This window comes from Sarcophilus harrisii, chromosome X (genome assembly GCF_902635505.1).
Source record: "Sarcophilus harrisii chromosome X, mSarHar1.11, whole genome shotgun sequence".
Lineage (NCBI taxonomy): Eukaryota > Metazoa > Chordata > Mammalia > Dasyuromorphia > Dasyuridae > Sarcophilus > Sarcophilus harrisii.
Window position 1 is genome coordinate 75,518,963 of NC_045432.1, and position 21,747 is coordinate 75,540,709.

The 21,747-nt window shown below is 47.0% G+C and overlaps 1 protein-coding gene across 3 annotated transcripts in view; it reads right to left on the reverse strand.

The window, feature by feature from the left end:
* HTR2C (5-hydroxytryptamine receptor 2C) overlaps positions 1-21,747 on the reverse strand; it is a 158,156-nt gene that overhangs the window by 88,666 nt on the left and 47,743 nt on the right. For 2 of the 3 annotated variants that reach the window (XM_031944349.1, XM_031944351.1), the window contains exons 1-2: positions 18,172-18,724; positions 5,383-5,445 (exon numbers count right to left, since the gene is read on the reverse strand). The gene's annotated coding sequence lies outside the window, so the exon portion shown is untranslated. Of the gene's footprint in view, positions 1-5,382; positions 5,446-18,171; positions 18,725-21,747 lie in introns of those variants that run through there. The other variant, XM_031944350.1, reaches the window with a different exon arrangement.

Consider the following 21,747-nt stretch of genomic DNA (forward strand, 5'->3'; position numbering starts at 1 on the left):
GATTCCCACCGGGAAGACAGATGTCTGACAAAAACAGAACAGTCCCAGCCTTCAAGGAGAGGGGAATACAGCACATCCATGTAAGGAAAATGCTGACAAAGTATTCACCAGGTTTTTTGTGGGGTGTGAAACTAGTGAGGAGGAAGAGAACACTAGCAGCTAAGGGGGTGGAGACTGAGGAAGCTCAGAGTTCTTTCTTGGTGCCTTCATGGAAACAGACACATTTGGGCCCACCCAAGGCTCGGAAAGAATGGCTATGTTCACACAGCCATTACCTTTCTCTCTTTTTTTTTCTTTTTAATTTTAATTTTAATTTAATTTAATTTTATTTTATTATTATAACTTTTTTATTGACAGATCCCATGCCAGGGTAATTTTTTACAACATTATCCCTTGCACTCACTTCTTTTTTTTTTTTTATTTAATAGCCTTTTATTTACAGGATATATACATGGGTAACTTTACAGCATTAACAATTGCCAAACCTCTTGTTCCAAAGCCATTACCTTTCTCAACTTCTCTCCAAGTGTTTGCTATTTTCTACCTGACCCCTATTTTCTAAGATCCAAGTTACACAGACAAAGGTTTCACAGTTTTATTTCTGCAGTGGCCCTAAACAAATGAGTTTATAACGTCAATATCTGTCTGCTTAAATGAGCACTCTGATCACAACAAAGCATCTTTGGAGGGCACTTTTTTATACTCCCTTCATTGACGAAGGAACAATTCACTGCCATCATTCCCCTCAAGATTTCTGTACCCAGATTTACTGGATATGGAGAGTCCCCTTCCTCAGCAATTGGGTGTCGTGTATTCACATGATCTAAGTTTGGCTAAGAGGATTGACCATCTTTCAATTACATTCACTTCTGAGCTCCCATTTATGAATTAGAGTGCTATGTAACTAGCCATTTATTTGGTTAAGATAAGGAGATGGGAGAACGCGCCCAGAGTCAGAAGGCTCAGGACCCCATGCAACAGAGGATAAGGAGAGGGGAACAACTCATAAGTCTCTAATCATAAACTCAATCTCCTTGCACATCTAGTGACCTGGCAAGACATACGCTAACATGGAGCTCACAAGTGGGGGAACCCCACTGGAAGCTCTTGGGGTAGGCCATGCTACAGACTAAACAGCCACATCCTCAATCATGAGAGAGGGATCTTTTTGGTTAGGAAGACAATAAAAAACGGAAAATAACATGAAGATACTGATGGAATGCACCATAGAGTATTATTCCTTTTATATGACAAATCACTGAAAATGGATCATCAATTGTTTCTAAATCTATGTTAATGTCTGTTTCCCAAGTCTCCATGTCAGTAACCCGAGTGATAATTATGACGAATTTTGGCAATTTTGTATTTATTATACTCAATGGTCAGTTAAAACCAAGGGCCAGTTAGGAAAGCACATAATAGAGAAAACCCAGACACTAGCCCAAGTGGAAAAGGCACAGCAAGAGCCAAAGGGTGGACCGATGGAGAGCGCCCATCATCTAGTACTTCCCTAGACTAGCTGGCTCCATGGAGGTGTTGGATGCTGGATTAGAAAGCAAGGGCTGAAAATGATGCAAAGCAGCTGCACACCTCATCATTCCATCTGTCTCAGGGGCCCAGCAGCAGCACTCCCTGGGGTCTCACTTTCCACAGCAGAGTACCTGAAAACTTGCCTCTAAAGTATATTTCCAGAAATCCAATAACGGTTTCCCCTCAGTGCACATAATAAAGATAAAGAAAGTGGGCCTTTAGGAAAAGAGCTGTCACCTGAGGAGTCACAAGGTCACCCTCAGAATGCTGGGAAGCTTGCTTTGGCCATCACCTGTCTAAAGAAGAAGGGCCTATTCCTTCTCCTCAAGACAGGCCAATAACTCCAAATACTGCCTTCCAACTGAGGCTGCTCTTAAGGGCAGTTGGGAAAAATGAACAGTTCAGGTTGATTTTATCAGGGTTACTTCAATGCCAGGGTAAAGATCCCTGGAGTTTTCTGTTTTCCTTTGTAAGGACTTTCGAACCTGACACTGACACAGGGGAAGTCTCTATCATTTAAAACCTTTGCAGCAGTTGACGGTTTCATCACATTTTGTAAAGAGTCTCAGAATCTCCTATTTGTCCTTTGCTGGCAAAGGATTGGGTTGTTGATCGAGCCCTGCTGCTTATCTTGGGATGTCATTAAAACTTGGCTCTCTCTTTTCCTTAGCAATCTGCCTCCTTATGGAACCTAACTGAAATGGCCACTTTCTAACAGAGAGCATGATGGAGCTCAGCCTGTAAAAATCAAGGACCCCAGGGCGACTTAAAAAAATCATCCTGAAACTCTGCTTGAGAAAACCCATTTGCTTCATTGACAGGTGAATGGGAGGTGAGCTACACTATCTAGAAGTAAGAGAACTGGACCGTGCTCTAAAAGATAAGATGAACCCAGAGAAGTCTGGGTGCCTTCCACGAACCCTTGCCTGGTACCAATCAGGAGCAGAACTAGAAAAACGATATACACAATGTCTCCAATAAGAATAAAAGAGAGGAAACAAAGCTAGGAAATCAAACACACTAAGTTCAGCCTTAAAGAAGAGATAGGAGAAGGCACCACTTTGCCCCACATTTGGGGAGCTGAATGGGCAAACTAGGTCAGAATTTCAAGAATGGAGGGGAACTTGGTGATTTGGTTACTATTTAGTCCAGTTCTGTAGATGGAGAAGCTGAAGAGGAGAAGAAGGTAAACTGACAGCCGGGTACATGTCTCACTGCTTACAGTAAGTCAATTATTTGTGTGGTTGAGGGGATCAAAGCACAGAATTAAACAGATCATCGGGCAGATGTCATTCACCGTGCCCAGACTGGCTGGCCTGGACTTTTCAAGACTCTCTCTGCGCTTTCTTTTCTCTAGTACATGCACTGCTATTGAAATTTCGACACTCGTCAATACATGACAACAGGCACAGCCTCTGTTTCCTAAAAATACCATTGTTCTTATGAGCCGAACCCTTCAAACAAACTCCCTTCCACCAGGCCTTCCTTTACGTGTTGCAGCTGCGACAGTGCCCCCGAAATGTTATCTTGAAGAAGATGTGCATATATTGAATACCTATAATTTAAAAGTCCCTCCTCATTTTTGGGGAAATGTATCTCTTAGACAGTGGGTGGGTTAAGTAACATCAACTACCACAAATAGAACTTTTACCCAGGGTTGTAGCGAAACCAATGTAGCATCAGAGAGCCCTTCAAATACTAGCTTAAATTTCAACTTACCTTTTCTTCCAGCTGCTCTGGACTTGAGACTTCATCTGAGAGGGACTTCCAGTGTGGAAAATGGTTTCTATGGATGCTCATTACCCATACCTTAGCCTTAGAGACTATAAGATCTTACCTTTTAACCTTTAAATGACCAAACCATTTTCTTTGCATTTTTTAGTCCTGAAATGGCGGTAGCATGGTGCAAGGGAAAGAGCAATGGAAGTGGTGTCAGAGGACTTAGGTTCGAATCCTGGTTCTGCCATCTATTGCCTCAATGACGCTGGCAAGTCCCTGCTGATATTATTTTCTCCCCTATGAGAGGGGATGGATTAAAAGCCCCCACTTCAGGCTATAAATGTTAGTCACAGAATCCTGAATTTTGGATAGGGTGGGCTGATTTCTCCATCAGCTCAGAGTTTTGACAAGGGCGGCTCCATTTAGCACCCTCCAAGGCTTCTGTCTGGAAGCCAGCAATAAGGATGGAGAAGCAAATATTCACACTAGTGGAAAAAATGCTCACAGTAGGAGGCATTTGTTCAATACTTGGGAAACAAGACTGGGGATTCGAATTGAGCCCCAATTGCCTTCAAAATCCAAGACTGTGTCGTGTGCAACTCGTAGGCCATTAGAAAATAGAAATCACCTGAGTGCATCAGCCACTTAGCAGAGACAGAGAAGAGGCAAGTGCTAGCTCCTTGGACAAAGCTGCCTTTCCTACAGGTAATTCAGGTCATTTCCCCCAATTCACTGGGCACCCAACTCTGTGCACGGGGCCTTCTGAATCTCACAGAGAATAATTTGACTTGCAGATTTGGGGTCAGTACACTGTGTCACGGTCTGCTGTTTTGCTACTGTCTGGTAAGGTTTTTTTTTTTTTTTTCATAATCTTACCAGATGTATTTTGCTTTGGATACATTAACATGACCTGTGAAAATCTGAGTTTTGCTTACTCGGGGGAAGATGGGGCTTTGGCATACTATATCAAAACCAGGTACTTAAAGTCTGTACGTGGTTAAGTCTCATCCTATTGGTTAAAAGGGGACAAATGTAGTTGCTTATTCTAAACATGTGCCCTTGGAGGCAACCATTCACTTCTGAGGATTTCAATTTCTTCATCCCACCAAAAAGATAGATTAGGCATCTGTGGAACTGAATTTCAAAGTTCAAAATGAACCAATTTTCTAGGAGACCAAATTAGGATTTCTCCAAATACCCAATGTTGGGTCGTCACTTATTGGGATTTCTAGAACTTTATCTCACCCCATCTGGAACTTTGACAAATCTCCTTAAGCTAACCTAGAAGTTGGTTACTGTTAGTAATGAAAGCTATCTATCAGTGGGGCAGGAAGGAGGTAGGGAGTCCAAGGGAGCCTTTGATATAAAAGGAGCTCCTAACAAAGAAAGTCTACTTCCTGCCCACTCTGGTCCAGCTCTGGATCTGTGCAGCTACCCTCAAAGTGCACACAAGAGCTTGTTTTTGATAGTGTTCGTTTGATTGGATTATACTCCACTGGACTTGCCTTGCTAAAAAGCTCAAGGTACATCACTCATACGTTGAGACTGACATTTTTTGGAGGGGGTCACATAAGTCCCTTGATTGTCATCCAGTGGCACTGATTTTTTCTTCAAAGGGAGTGATGTCAGACTGCGAATTTACTGACGCAGGGAACTTCTGATGTAGAGACTCCCTCCCTCAATGAGGCCAAGGAATTTTTCTGCAATGTATACTTTTAGGAGGCCTCCCAAGACACCGAGAGGCCGAGTGATTTGTCGACAGGGCAATTAGCAGGAGACAGAAGCAGGATTTGAACCAGGTCTTCCTGACCCCAAGGTCAGCCCTCTACCCACTACACTATGTTACCCCTTGGGTTCGACTCGAGGCATCCCAAATCAACACAATCATTTCATCGGATCATGCAACATCAAAGCTTAGTCTGTGTCCTCTGTTTTAATGAAGGGTACTTAAAGGATTCTCTGCTTTAGTAAAAGAGGAATCGTTCAAGATGTACTTCTCTCCGTGATGAGGTAGAACAACATGAGCAATATCTAGGCAATTCCATCTCGGGCATTTTGGATAACGAACATGACCCAGACACCTCAAGCCCCTCCTTGGGATTGGCTCCCGCATGCAGGCATGCGTATACTTACTTTTGGAAGTGGGCAACGTGGAGAAGTCAGTCTCTTTCAATCACTGGAGAAATCAGCTTTCTCCTGAAAAGAAGGATCGGAAAACCAAGGTTAACGGCACATTAAGGTACATCCAAAGGCACTAGTTCTGTTAGATGTAAAGAAGGTGATAGATGGAGCTCCATGCAGAAGAGCCGGGCTATAAATTTATACATTCAAACTGCACTAAATCTAAATGAAGAGCAGGGACCATAGGTGGGCCAGGGCAATTTCTGTCCTAGAATCATGGCAGAAATGAGATAGCACCTAGCTTGAAGAAATGAAGGTTTACTTTCCCAAGAAACTCACTTATTTAAGAGCTGACTTTATAGGAAAGCTGTTTCTCCCAGAAGGGGATACTTTGTATTAGAACATTGCTGCCAAGGAATGGAACCCACAATTCTATTTCTCCCATGATTGTATTCATATGTGAAAATGACTGGTACGGCTCAGACCATTTGGAAGCTACTTGCTATTTTAAGGAACCGATATCCTTTGAACGAGGAAAATAACAGTTTTCTACATTCACGTGGCAGGACGATGGGAACCGTATAATGACATTGCTACTTAATATATTCTAAGCGTCACAGGCTTGGAAAGACTCGGGGGAGAAAAACAAGAAGGACAGCTTTAGATGCAAAGATTTTATTTATTTTTTTGGAAGCACATAGCATCCCTCCCATCATTTAAATTTCTCCCAGAACATTAGAAATGTGGCAAATACAGAGGCAATGGTAGAAAAAAGAGCAAGGTTCTACTCTCCCTCTAGAGATCACCCAATAAGTACTAAGTGCCTATGATGTGTAAAGCACAGATGCACTTGAGTTTAACGTCATGGTGGGATTAAGTGAGTCAGGAGTTGCGTTACGTTTAAAAACCACACGTCTACTCCCTTCCCCAGAGCAGCAACGACAGAGACGATAAGGCCGACCTTTTATGACTACAAGTTTAGAGACGTTAATTAATATCAACAATTTTGTCTTGACAGTATCCGCAAGGTAGACGATCGCAAAAGTCATGCTGACAGTGGGCTGGGACTGCATTCATTCCTCACTCCTCAACACAGAGCAGGATGCTCCAGAGCCTTGAGGCAGGGCCAAACTCAACCCAAAGCCAAATCACATCCTGCGCTCTTCTGCTTGATTTGATATACTGGGCTAAGAATGCTCTCATTTGACATACTTTCTCATTGAAAAATAGATGGTCTATAAATATTGCTACTCTAGCTTATCTGCAAGAACCTTGAAGAATGGGAAACCAGATTAAAGGGGAACGGTTCATCTGATTTTCAGAAGAGATTGAGCCAGAAAGGAATTTCTGGGAACACAATTAGATTATTTTTTAAGTCGTGATTGGTTTTTCTCACCTGGTCGATGTTATTTATAGGAAACTGAGTTAGTATATTTGACCTTGCTGGGTCTGCATCACTATTATTCATTTCTTCTATTTTCTCAAGTCATTTTGTTTTATTCCATTCCTTTATTTTCCTCTGATTGCTTATTTTGAGAGGCTATCTCTTATCCTGAATCTTGTGCCAGAAAGCCACAGCTATTAGGATCTATAACCCAGACCTATCAAGATATATACTACCATTAGTTAGGCTCCCACATTTTGGGAGGGAGAGAGGGAAACAGGAAGCGAGGGACAGAGAGAGAGGGGGAAGAGGAGGAGAGAGAAAGAGGGGGAGAGAGGGAAAGGTAGTCAGTGGAGGAGAGAGAAGGAGGGGGAAATAGGAGAAAAGAGAGAGGGGCAAGAAAAAAGAGAGGGAGGAGAAGAAGAAGATAGGAGAGAGGGAAGGAGGGAGAGAGAAATAGGGAAAAGGGAAGGGGAGAGGAAGAGAGGGGGAGACGGGAGAAAAGAGGGAGGGGGAAAGAGGGAGAGAGGGGGGAGGAGGAGAGAGATGAGAGGAGAACAGAGGAGAGGAAGAGAAAGGAGGAGATTGCAAGCTTTAACGTTCTATATATGAAATGTTAACTGAGTGCTTCATTGAGAACCATAAAGTGCCAAAAGATTTTACACTGGACACTGGGGTGGGGCGGGGTGTTATTTAATTGACTATACTGCCAGAATCTTTGGTTGCTAATTGTTCCACTTTTGAGAAGATCTCTCATCGATGTCCCTGCAATGTTCCGGACAAGCTGACCAGATTGGGGTCCAGGGGACAAGGGAGGAGGCAGACCTGTTTATCACTTAAAAGTTAGGGCTTTGGTCACTGTACTTTACTTAGCTGCCTTGTATGAAACTTATGCTTTGTCTAAATCCCGATTACCCTGCCCTGGCCCTCAGTTTCTCCATTTGTAAAACAAGGGAGGGGATTAGACAACCTCAGAGGATTTTCCCCCATCTCTGGCAGCTGTGCTGTATCAAGGCAAGACTGCATTTAGATCCCTGCAAAAGGTCAAAGTTAAAAGCCTGCCAAGTGGCTCTGAGACCTTAGGCATGTCACTGTCCTTTTCTGGTGCTCAATTTCCAATGGTATAAAATGAGGAGGTTGGACTCCGGGGTCCCTCCTGGCTCCCCATCTCTAGGCTTCGGCTTCCTAGTTTTACAAGGTTGTTGTGAGAATCAAACGCGCTATCTCCCGTGAAGCCTTCAGTGCAGCGCGGTGAAAATGTCATGGAGGAGATTATCATTATTATGGTGCTTCACAGGGGAAACTCTGCAAGTACATTACCCATTTAATCATCATACTTTGCTTCTATTACTTAGGGATTCCCATGTTCAGTACTTAATGTCTTGCGGCTTTGCAAGCTGTTAATGTGGGTACTTGAGCATTCTGAAGTACTTAGCTGGGAGTCCTGGGTTTCTTTCTCCTCCCTCCCTCCCTCCCTTTTACCCCACCCCTCAAAAAAAAAATAAAGAGCTCTCAAGGATCAATGGCTTGGTTTGGCCACTTAACAGGCCAGCTCTGTGCTCTCAGGACCAGTGACTTTGGCTACAGCTTTAGGAATCATGGGCTCTAAATTAAGAGCTTACTGGTGACTTACATAAAAATGTTCCTGAACTTTGGACATCTAAGAGAGAAAAAAAATTCCTCTGGAGCCTTGGTTACCTTGTGCCCCTTGAGGGCTGGCTCAACTGAACTGGCTTCATCGTGGTTACCAATGACCACCACCTTCCTTAATGAATGTTGCTCACTTTGATGACAGCTGACCACTGTCTCTCTTTCTGATCTCAGTTCAGTGGAAACCTTTGGGGATTCTTGGAACTATCCTTAACTCAGTATAATCCAGTGGCTAGCACAGACTTATTAAGAAGTAGACTTGGTTCACCACCAGTAGACCATGCTAGAATGGTTTGCAGTTTGGTACAGTTCCAAAGTCGACTGGACTTTTAAGACCATTTCCGATCGCTAAACAGCAATAAAGGGCATTATTACTTCTTTGACTTCTTTCAATCTCCCCCTGCCCTTCAGTTTCAGTTTTTGAACCCTTACTAAATACTTTGAGCATAAACATGTTTGAAGCTCAGACAGTAATGAATCTATCGCGTTTCACCTTTCAGGGAAACCAGCATGTGCCCACTGCCAGCTGTCACACAATGCTCTCCAGCCCAAACTGGCTGATGAGTCTCTGCTGCTATGCTGTTTCTGTGCTCTGGGGAGCTCTGTTTAGGATCTAATCGAAGAGCTATCATTTATAATTTAGCAGTTTCTCAAATGAAGTTGGATTTCATCTCCCTCTCCATTCTTTAACAATACTCTACGGAGGCTATCACTGCGCAAAAGTTTAAATAGAAGTCACCTAGAAAAGGTTATGAGTAATTTGTTATTGATGGCTAACATCTTGGAATTCACTTAACTACTCTATCCTGAAAAAGAAAGCTATTTGTCTCCCCTGCTATAGAGCTCCCTCCTCCCACCAATCCAATAGGATGCTTTTCGATGCAGGGAAGTTCTATATTCATGGAAATGCCTTGGATGTGGAGATATTTCCTCATATCCAGTGGCGGACGGCCCCTCTTTTGCCTAATAAAAATGATATAGTTTAAGATTTATGATCGTCATTATCTGGGATCCTAAACCCAGATCCTCTAACTCGGATTCCTAGAGTGGGTTTTGACAACTGGAAAATTGATGACAAGATTAGGCTCTCAGCTGGGAGACGCTGGGTAGTCTGAGTCTTGGGAACTAGCCTAACACCATACAGGTAGTTAATGGTAGAGCCAGGCCTAAGAGCCTAGGGCATGAGAATTCCTCCCCTGACATCAGATTGCCTTCCAACTCCAATGCACTGCTTTCCATTCACTCCAACGGTACACATTATCTTTAGATAAATTTCATATTCTCATAGGTTCTACCACCTTTTCTAAAGATTCCCATATAGTTCTGGCCTTATTTTCTTCTCAGAGCTTTGGCCCCTATCTCCATCTGCCTTCTGGAACTCTTTCTTTGGGTATCCCATTTTCACATCGATATGAAACACCCAATGCAGCTTCAGAAGGCAGAAACAGATGGATGAGTAAAAACTAAACAATTGGATTAACATCGGATGAACGTGTGCATCTTCTTAATAATTTGAGCTGCCCTCAAATGGAATTGCTGCCTCATCAGGTAGTGAGTTCTCCATTACAGGAGGAATTCAAGCAAAATCTGGATTGCCATTTATAGTGGATGGGGAAGAACACTGGCTTATGCTACATGACCTCTCAGGTCTCTTCCAACGCTACAATTATTGAGTTCTAAAACCGAATTCATCTTATCCCTTCTTACCACCAGACCCTCACAAAAACCAAAACCAACTGATCTCCTCTCCTCATCTTTCTATTTTTGGTTATGAAGCCATCCAATCCTAGCTATTCGTTATTGATAATTTCTTTTGTAGCAGAATTCATCTAGGGCTTTGCTCGTGCCTCAGAGTACTGTAATGCTTTGGGAGTTACCTTCACCTATACCAGATAGAGCCTGGATCTGTGATTTCCTCAGTATAAAGAATTCCTAGGATGGAACATCTGATCATTGATCTATCTTGAACTGAGTCTGAGAGAGCTGCCTCAAGTATGTGGAGCTAAGTGGTTTTTCTATGATCACATAGCTCCTGTGTGTCAGATGCTCAACTTGAATCCAGGTCTTTGGTGTTCAAGTTCAGTGTCTGACACCTAAGCTTCCTACTGGGTCTTCTAACCTCTTCATCTCATAGATGAGGAGGAAACTGAAGCCAAATAGATAAAAGTGCCTCAGCAAAGGCCCCACAGCTAAGAAATAGTAGAGCTGAGAGCCAAACTTGTGTCTGGATTCTCGAGCTTTCCAAGATCTTCCATTGTATCGTAACAAAGGGCAGCAGGCTGGCCGGGAGGACCAGAGGAACTGACCTTAGATAGTAGATCTTGGGCAGTGACCAGAGCTGAAAAGGCTCTCTGGGTCCATTTTACCGAGGTGGAAGTCGAGGTCAAAAGAAGCAAGACAAGCTGAGATGAGCCAAGTGCCAGAGCCGAGATTCTGCTCTTGTGTTGGCCAATCAATGGGAAGGACCTGGCAGTGACACTTTATAGGGTGAGCTGCCAGTATCGGGTAAGAAGGTTCTACAAGAGGCAGGGAGGAGGCTTTCAAGGCCATTCTATCTATGCTGGTTTTCATGTTTACATAAAGAAACACCCAAACTGTCAACCTTCTAGCCTCATTTTCCGGTGGTTTCCAGATATGTCTTTAGCACTGTGCTACAGAAATAAATAACTGGCCTCAGCTTGTTGTTTTATCAAATCAGGAGACTCAATATTCAGTACGGCTTTATCAAATCTCTAATTAAAGAATTTGGCAGATCCCCCAAAAAATGGCATTTTCTTAAAGTAAAATATAAAGCTTAGTAACAAAGAGGAAATCAAATTACTCCAGTGACAACATTTCTTCACTTGTCATTCTGTCTCCATGTTATTTTTTCCTCTCTGCCCACTCTCTGTCTGATAGCGACATTTTTATCACTGGGTTCTTCATTTCAGAAAAAATGCTAAGATGCCAGAAGAGAATTTTAAGAATGACTCTTAAGTCTTTAAGAAAGACTCTTAAGTCTCAGCTGAGACTCCATTTTAAATTGTTATATCACAACTATGTTTCTTTGAGCTCGTATTCTATTTTGTATCCAAAAATCAAGAAATAGTTAGCAATATTTTGCATCCTTTTGTACGTGTATAATCTATTGCAGATTGCTTGCTGTCTTGGGGAGGGGATGGTAAGGGAGGGAGGAAAGGAGGGAGAAAAAATCTGCAACACAAAATCTCACAAAAATGAATGTTGAAAACTAAAAAAAAGAAAAGAATTTTATCTTGAATCAAGAGAAGTCTCACTGACAAAAACCAATTTTGATCCTCTCCTCATCTCCCCAGACCCTCAAAGTTCATGATCTAATCTATTTTCTCATTTTACAGAAAAGCAACCGAGGTCCAGAGATACCAAGTGACCCTCTGGATGTCACACAGACAAGATTCAGAACCACCTCCTTCAATTGCAAATCTCTTCACACTGTACGTATCGCCCTGTCTCCTCGACCTGTACTAAGCTTGTTGAGTTAGGAGAAAGATTATCCCTTGGTGCAGGGCAAGAATTTTAAAACCTGGCAGAAGCTGAAAAAAAATAAGGCAGTGGTAGGATTTTTCAGAAGCTACAGTCATAGTGGGATTCAAGTTTCTGTATTTTAGAAGTAATCCAAGGGAAACCTAATTACCTGCAACGTTCTCACATCCCTGGTCAAAATGAAATGAATTACAACAATGCACCTGTCCCAGCTACTCAGGAGGGTAGAACAGACAGACCTCGAATGGGAGACAGTGATATCTAACGGGCAACCTTGTATAAATGACGAAAATCAGACGCCCATTATTGACAACTGCTGAGCTGCGCCGGCCTCGCGGCCGGGGGAAATTGTGATCCTAATAGAACAGCTGTCCAATTCTCGCACTGGTTAGTGACAACTTCCTCCTCCAGCCATCTTCAATGTAGCCCACCCATTTTCACTCACTCACCACCTTCTTAATATTTTGTGTGTGCCTCCCCTGGCTTTCTGCCCTCCTGCTGTGGAGCTGAACGCAAGAGACCTTTCCCAAACTCCATGCTTTGTCTGGCCAGGTCAGAGCTCTTATTTATAGAGCACCTTAAAGTTTGCCAAGTCTTTTATGGACATTATTGCCTTTGTTACAGCACCTGGAAGGTGGATCCTATTATCCCACCCCTATTTTAAGATATAATATAATATTAACATATTACTATTATATATATAAAATTAATATTATTATATTATTTCTGAATAAGGGGATTTTTAGGCTCGGAGGAATTCAGCCTAGCATTCGAGGGAGATTCAAGCCCAAGTCTTTTTTATTCAGTCATTTTCCCAGTCATGTCCACCTCTTCATGACCCCATTTGGGGTTTTCTTAGTGGAGATACTGGAGAAGTTTGCCATTTCCTTCTTCAGCTCATTTTACAGATGACAGAACTGAGGCAAATAGGATGAAGTGACTTGTCCAGGGTCACACAGCTGGCAAGTGTTTCAGGCCAGATCAGAACTAGGCTCATAGGCTCCTCATCACCATTCTGCCCAAATCTATAACTGTTACACTGGAACAACAGGACCCAGGTTCAAATCAAGTGGGATTACTTGTCGTCTAGGGGAGGGAGTGGAGGGAAGGGAGGGAAAAAATTGGAACACAAGGTTCTGCGAGGGTGAATGTTGAAGATTATTCATGTGTATATTTTGAAAATTAAAAGCTTTAATTAAAGAAAAAAAAAAGGAAAAAAAGGAGCATGTTGGCTGTACTTTCAAGGTCCTTCCTTGTTTGAAATAGATCATTCTAACCTCTACAAAATCCCTAATGAAATTTCTGAAATTTTGGATTATTTTTAATGTAAGAACATGATCCCTATTTCATGGAAATGTTAATACCACACAGCCCCCCACAAGCACACAGGCTCATCCCTGCACACTCATCTTCCCACCTAAGCTAATTAATTGCCTTCTGAAGGCCCCATCCCCCCCCCACTCTCCTTCATGGCCAGTCCCTAAGCTTGCCACACACTAAAAGGCAATGAGCAGCCCACTCTGCCTCACTCTCCCTGCTCTGCCCATCAGCCAGCTGCTCCTCTGCCAGCAACTGTCCGGAGACTGACTCAGCCGTGTCCTAGCCCAGAGGCTGCAAGGTCAGCCTTCCGGAGGTCCCTGCCCGAGCCCAGAACTTTCATCGGTGCTCTTCATAGGCAGTTTCCCTAGCCTGAAACAGCAGCCCTGAAAAACCAGAGGCAGCAACCAGCAGGGCTCGGAGATAAGAGGGAGCTAGTATATTTCACTGTCAAACTCACTCTGCTTTTCCAGTGACTGTCACCTTCAAAGTCCAAATTGTCCCTCCGTCTCCTGACAGCGGGGAGGATGAGTCAAGCAGCCTTGGCTGGTATGTCTGGGCGTGGGAGAAGGCTGAATCCTAGTCCTATGGAAGGGGACCTTGAGAGGACGGTGCCATGTCCAGGAAGGACCGTGAAAAGGGGCAAAGCCCAAACACCGGCTCAAATCGGGCATCTGGCCTGTCCCGACTAGCAGAGGGGGCCGGGGACTGGGTAAGGAGAATCACACCAAAGAGGGAAGTGGGGAGAAGTTTTCTTCAGCGAGCCCCTTTCTCTCAAATCCGACAAATACGTGTTAAGCCCGCCAAGTGCTGGGCAATCAGGAGAGGGCACGGCATGGAGCACGTTGGGGTATGTGGCGTGCACACAAATGAGAACGGGAGGTCGGCTGAGAATAGAGAAAACAGCGATAGCAGGCTGTGAGGATGGGAGCCGAATCTGGAAAGAAGAGAAAGGCTCAGGGGACAGAGAAGTAGCCAACTGGAAAAAGGCAAGTCTGATTCAAGGAATAGCTAGCAGTCTAGGCTAACTGCAACGGAGCCTGTGGTAAGGAAGCTCCGAGTGAGACTATATTGGGCTGAGGAGTTTGGATCTTACCCTATGTCTTGAGACAGGAAGCCACTGAAAGTCTGGGAGCTGAGGGATACGAGACAAGCTTCCATTTTAAGAAGGCTATTTTGGTAGCTGTTTGGAGGATGGATTGAAAAGCAAGGCCAGTTTGGGAGGCTGGTTCAATAGGCTCGGTGAGCAGTACTGAGGGTCTGAACTAATACTCAGAGGCACACACTCACATTCACTGTCTGTCTCTCTCCTCTTTCTGTCTGTCTCATTGGCTGTGGGAGTGCAGAAAAAGAGGCAGGTGACAGAAAGGTAACATCCACAGGGTTTGGCAACTGCAGGGAAAGGAGAAAGGGATGATTTACAGAACTGCAGAGGCAAAGGCGCCTCAGAAAGCATCTAAGTCCAACCTGTTTCTGACCAAGAATTGCCCTCTCTAAGGTTTTCAACAAGGAGAGAACAGCCTCGTGGGGACTTGTGCTGGGGCTCTTGGAGTCAGGTCATCCTTAGAGTACTTTTGGGGTCTGGTCAGATGACCTGGTACAAATCACCAAACTGTCGGTTCCTTTAGCTCGCATCTCTTTTTTTCTTCCCAAAAAATAACCTAAGAGGCCTTTTCCAATCGTTTGCCAAAATCCAGGCAAACCACGTCTCCAGCCTTCTCTGTCCTGAAGATAATAATAGCAACTAGCACTTACAGAGTGCTTCATGGTTTGGAAAATGCTTTGCTATTTTACATATTTCATTTGATCCTTACAATAACCCCGGGGAGACTGTATAAGGCTGATCTGCTGTAAGGCTGCTCGAAGTCTAGGAAAATGGACACAAGAGCAACTAAGGGGAGTCTGCTATGCTCAGTTTTGATAAGCTCGTGCCAATTCTTTCCTTTTTTAGATGTTCACTCACCATCCCTTTAATTATGTATTATAGAAGCTTGCCAGGAATCAAAGTCAAGATCCCAGCCCTAAAACTTTACAGACTCTACTGTCTGCTCCCTTTTGACAATCCAGGGCTCACTGGCCTTCGGGAACCCTGCCACGCCTTTCCTGGCCGAGGTAAGTGCAGATGTCTCTGACAGAAGAGAAATGTTCACATCTGCAAGGTCTTTCACCCCCCTGGGACTATCTGGCCCCCATGACTTCAATTCACCAAGGGCCATACGGGTTATCTTCCTGGCTCCCAACTTTTCTTGCATAGATGGAAAGTTACTATTGGGTGAGGGATGAGCTGCAGCTGAGCATTAGCAGTAATGGGATGATGCATGAAAGAAGGAAGGAGAAAAGCATGGAGCGAGTGTAGAAAACAGCATCCAGTGGAAAAGGTTAAATGTGGAGACAAGACTGGTAGGAAGGAAGAAACGAGACCAGCCACAGTCTCAGGGAACGTACAGCCCAAAGGAAGTATGATGGCGGAAGACTATGATCAGATGAGGGAATTTCAGAGGTCAGGGTCCTGAAAGTGGGCTGTTCAAAGGTGGGACTACTCCTAAGGGGAGCCGAAAGGGAGATGGAAGGCGTGAAGGTTGAAGAGGTGCTCTAAGGGACATCGCCAGAAACAGCGAAGCTGCCCAGAAAATGGGCAGGATCCCTTGTAGTTGATTTGTGAGAGGTCACAGATGAAAGCTACAGGGGCTTAGCAGGCAAGCAAGGGTGGGGATCTTTACTGCTGGAGGCAACATCCACATTGGAGTATTCTCAGCAACTGCAACATCCACATTGGAGTATTCTCAGCAACTAGCACAGCACCTTTGTAGACAGTTGGTAGCTAATAAATACTTGAATTCTGGGAACAGACACAAAACTACTGAAGTCAACTAGATCTGACCAGCAGTTATGACTGCTCTAATATCCTCCGCTCTTTCCAGTTACATGCTGAACTGTCCATGGTGATTAAACAATAGATGTTTCAGAGGAAAACCAAGGAAAGCAAGCTGAGAGTATTCCTTTTCCAGTTTTTCGGCAAAGAGCTTAGCATCCTAACCTGCCACAAGTGAAGGGCTCATGCAGCTGCCCTCCCCCCATCATCAATAAAAATTTCTCTTTTCCGATTTTTCATCCTCAAAGACTGTGCTTTACCTGAACTCTTCAAAAGACAGTGACAGAAAGCAGACTCCGCAACATAATCACTTCCAGAGATTCCTAAAGACAAATGCACCCAACACCGTCTCTCCATGTTGATCTCAGACGGATCCCTACTGCTTGTGGAAGGAGAAGGAGCTAGGAGTCTCCCTCTCCCCTCCCCATGACTGCAGCAGAGACAGTTGTGAAACACCCCCAAACCCTTCCATGTCCAGATTATCCAAAAGGGCAGAGGTCACCAGAAGGAGGCAAAGACAAGGTTTCCAAATTCCTACCTGAGCATTGACCCAACTAGTCTGAGCCAGCCCTTAGAGGTTCAGGGCTGTTCCTGCTGGTGAGAAAGCCAATCTGTCACTGGAGAAATTGCAAGGAGGAAAACAACTCTCTCACATTTTCTCCTCAAAATGGGGGAGTAAGAAGGAGGAGGGAGCTATGCAAGGGAAGAAGCCCTACTATTCACTCTGTTCTACCAAGCTCCAGTACAGGAAGGATCCTTAAGAAAAGGGAAGAGAGTAGAAGAAATCATTTTCCCCAGGCATCAGGCTATCTTGGAAGGTTTTTTTTTTTAATTTAAATTAAACATGCCCAAAGAAAAGCAATACTCAAAGTGAGTAGACTGTTCTCCGCAGCCTGCCCAAATAGATGCTTTATGGCATTTGCTGAAGGGTCCCCTGAATCTGAAGATCTGGCTCCTGCTTCAGAGGCAGCCCGTTCCCACTAATGGCAGGAAGAGGGCATCTGGCCAGGGTAAGAATGAGCAGGGAGGGGACTGCTGTCAGAATCCCAGCATCCTGGACCCTGCTCTCCTCCTCGCCTTGGCTAAGGCTGTCAGTGTCCGAGCAGGAGAAGTAATGGTTACATGTATCACTCTCACACTCCAGCTCAGCCCGGGGTAACTGAGGGACCCTCCTGCCTCAGCACCCAAGCAGCTGGGACCCCTGCCTTGGCCTCCCCGCCCTATCTGCCTCAGGGCCACTGGGCGAGGCCAGCGTCCTGGGCACTTCTCAGCTCTGCATCCCCACGGCGGCTTTGACGGGGCTGGCTCCCACAAATGGTAACGAATGACTCTTCCAGCTCTGGCTCGGAACTCGGACAGCACGGAACAGCCTGTAAAAGCGGGCCAGCGGGAGGGAGCAGGCACCAGCTGAGGCAGCCCCTCCTCCAGAGCAGCTCCCAGCCTGAGCCCCCTTCCCCATTCTAGCCCCCCCCCCAGGCTTGGTGCAACAAGCTGGACTTTTCCAGCTTTCCAGCCTGGGCTGCTCCGCAGTCATTTGCAGGTTCTACTCAGTGGGACCCCTTTGAGCCTTGGGGTGCGCTTCTAGAGAAAGAAGTATACCAAGAAATAAAGGGAAATGAGGTGGGCCAGGGAAGCAGGGAACTGAAATCACAAGCCCAAGGGGGCAGGTTTGAGAACAGCTGGGAGCAGGCGCGCCCTCAGTACCAGGCCCCCAGGCCAAGCTGCTGAGCGCTGGCGTTGGGACGCAGCGGGCCTGCTGTTGACCCAGGTGCCCCCAGGTCCTGGACCGAATGCGCAAGGCTGGCCTGGGGCACGGAGGTCCGCATGGCAAGTGCGCACACATGGCTAGCTCCGGCCTGGGAGCCTAGGCAGGGAGGGGGGGCAGCCAGTGGGCGTGCAAATTGCAGGGGCAGTTTTAAGAGGCACCCCCCCCCCCGGCCGTGAGGGAGCTCTGGTCACAAGGGTCCAGTCCAGCCAAAGGGCTGGTGGCCCTGCCGGGGAGGGCGGTCTGCAGCCAGCACACGCTTGGCACGGTGCGTGCTGGGTGCTGCGGTGGGGGCGGGGGTGCCAAACTTACCGCGGGCGCCGGCAGGAGGGCGTGCTGGGAGGCGGCGGGCGCACACATAGGGTCCCCCGGAGCTGCCTGCGCCTGCGGGAGGGCACGGGAGCAAGCTGCGGAGCCGGCCGACAAGGCTGGGCAGGAGCCCGGGCGGAGCGCACGGCACCTCTGCGTTCCCCTCCCCGCAGAAACCCAGAGGCTGCCAGGCCCAGAGAACGCAGCGCCGCGCTCTGACTGGGGCTGGGCAGGGGCTCAAAGGGTGGCCGGCCAGGCGCTCTCCGGCTGGGGAGGACCGGCTGCCCGGGAGCGCAGGGGAGCGCAGGGGCCCGGGGAGGCGCGCGCTGGATTGCGCACCACCTTGCACGCTGGTGAGGGGGTGGCGGGACTGCGGGAGCTAAGGGGGTCACGGACAGAGCGGGTCCCAGCGCGAAGGGCCGGGCTCCCCTCCCTTCCGCATGGTGGCAGCAAGCTATGCCCTCCACCAAACTAACTTTCAGGGGGTGGGAGGCTGGGGGAGCGGGGCAGACCCTGCCTCAATGCGGGGAGGAGAGGCGGGGCAACACGCAGCCAATCACCCTCGCTACCGACACCCCCTTCGATCTGCCTCACTGCCGGTCTGGAGCCCGCCAGGGAGCTTAGAACATTTCGGGGGCTAGAAGCCTCGGGGAGAGGGGGATGAGTCACGGACGGGAAGCCAGGGATGGGAGGACAGCAGGCAGCCAGAGCCCCTTCTAGGCACATGTCCTCCACTGAGGGCTCCGAGGGAGGGAGTGGGCCCAACCCCCAGCTCTCCCCCAGAGTGCCCCCATATCCTCAGCCTCCAGCTGGAGGTGCCCCCGTGGAGGCCCAGGGAGAGCTCATCTGGGTGGTGAGGGACCCTTTCCAACCACCTGCCCCCACAAGGGAGGAGAGAACAGCAGTATGTGGGGGGCCTCTTTCCTTCCCAAGTCCCCCATGCTAAGGGAGAGTATGGCGTGAGAATGGGAATAGAAGCCATTTCTGGCCCGGTTCCGATCCTGGCTCTGTCCTGCTTTAGGAGGGTACGGACCACTGCCCGGCTCGGCCCGAGGTTGGTGGGGTGGGGGGGGGCTCTCCTGGTGCAGCTAAGACTCCCGGCCCACAGCCCAGACCCTGACCATCCGGAGCAGCAAAGCCGTCGGTTTACAAGCCCAAGATTTCTGCTCTTCTGGGGATATTTGGCTCCAAAGCCTCTCGCCAGGTCCGAACGATCCCAGCCCAGGTGCTCCGGTCGGTTGGGCTGGAGAAGCTGGGAAAGGGCTTGCTCTGGCCATGGTTGGCGAGGCCGGTGGAATCTTGTCTCTGAGCTTTCTCCTGCTGGAGTCCCTAACTGAGGGGAGCGGGGCAGGGGACCAAGAAGAAGGGGGAGAAGCAGGTTCTTCTCTTCAATGTGGGGGTACAAGATGGTCAGAACCTATGGTAGCAGCCCCAGGGAAAAGCCAGACACCAAGCCAACTTCAGGGATCCCTACCACTCCCACAGATCTGAAAGGGGGCACACGAATGGCACCTGCAGCCAGGCCTGGGAGAGCAGCTCAGCCAGGCTGGGTTTAAATAAGGAAACCTTGAGATGCTGGAGCCGTCTTGAAGCATCTGTTGAATGCAATAAAGCCCAGCACAGCAGTCTGACAAAGGACGCTGGGGTTTTTCCATCATGGCTTTCCAATCTCAGACCTTTCCATTACTGCCCCCTCCCTGAAGCTGATGGCACGTGGAAACCTATTTCTTTTGTCAATGCAGTTAGAAAAGAGTACGCTGTGCTAGCTCACAGAGGGCTGTGCAGAGGGGTCCTCCACAGTTCTGGGGGGACACCCAAACCCTACTGTTGGTAGAGCTGATCTCCAGCCTCAACACTACCCACAGCCATTCTTTAGAAAAGGTGAGCAGCTTATGGCAAGGTGCAGGAGAGGAGGGGCAGGGGTGGGGAAGGAAGAGAAGGGAAAAAAGCATCCTCCTTGTTGGGGCAGCTGGCCACACGGCAGGGCCACAGCCCCTCATTTCTCCTGATCGCCCAGACAGCCCATCTCTTTCTCTATGAGGTCCTGGGGGGGCAGGGGGCCTCATCTACTTGTTTGTCCCTGGTGTCCTTTGCGCCGGGCCCCTTTTCCTCTCACTTAAAGAATTACTTTTCTAGCCAAATGGATTAAAACATTTAAGGTGCGATGGGAGAAGGGCAACAACTGCCTTTGAATAAGATGCAGTGAAACAGACAGATGGTGTCCTGTGAGGGAGGCTTGTTTTGCCAGCTTCCTCCCGGCAGCCTCAGAAGCTTGCAGTCTACTCGCTTGCCTTTCTCTTCTTTTTCCCATTTTGTCCCTTCCCCTTCTAGGAACTTCCTCCTAAGGGCCTGTCCAGTCCAGCCCAGGTTTGATACTAGTTTCAATGTGCTGCTAAATACCATCCACAACCCCACGCCTCCCCAGTGAGCTACATGTCTCCAAAGGCAGCTCCTACGGGCCAAAACCACCTGCTAAAAATCTCCAGGGACAAGGGAGCCCCTTCAGCAACTGTCATCTCAGCATTAAGCCTATCCCTCGGCAGCCCCTTACCCCATTTAACAAAAGCTGCCCCCTTCCTCCATTGGCCTGCCGTAGTAGTGATAGCCGGCATTAGGGGATCCCAGCCCAGTAGGATACATGCTACTATTTCTGACCAGGTAACTCTAGACTGTATCAAGTGACTTAAACAATTCCCATCTCTGCATAACAGACACAGATTCTAAGTATTCTTTTTGTCAAAACAATCCCAACCCTTTCCAGTCATTATTGTAGCAAATCTGTCAATTATGGGGCCGTGACGCTACAGCCCTAAATATGTAAAGTTGCCAATCCCTACAGCCCATCACTGGGTGAAAAACTTTCTGCACAACAAGGGAAATAAGCCGCTGAACTCTCTGCTCTATTGCAGAAACTTCTAGGAGACTAAGATAAGGAGAGGGAGATGAAGAGGGAGTCCTTGATTTTGCCCATCTTTGGTCACAGCTGCAAATTATTTGTGGAAAGGTCTCCACTTCTAGGGAATAGGATGGCGGTCCTCAAAGTGGGCTGCTCACTAAAGTGAGGCAGGGGTTTTGAAATGCTGGAGAGCCAGCTAGAGGTTATATCCTCCAAGATATGCTGACATCAAAGTCAGAGAACCTCCTGCCTCTGCCACTTGCTGCAGACTGATTCAGGATTGAACTCCTTGGCTCACTTGCTACCATGCACACTACCTCTCTTGGATATTCTTCATCTTTTCATGAAGACTGGGAACAGGGAAGAGACTACAACACAAAATGACTTGCTTCTCTGGCCATTTGGGGCTTAGCTCGGGAATATTTTACAGGTGACCAGGAAAACTGTCTTAATTTGGACACATGGCAAGATGGGCTAAATAACTACACCAATCGGCCACACCGTAAACTCTGTCCAGGCACTGTTTTCTGGCAAAGCTGAGATGACACTAGGAGAAGATAAAGTGGTTAAAACACTGGCCCTCCAAGCCTTGGCAACAAACTTTTGGAAGTGTTGAAAAATTCCCTTTTCTAGGCTGCTTTTGTCATCATCAGGTAACTGAGCGGCTTCCCTTTGGCGAGCTG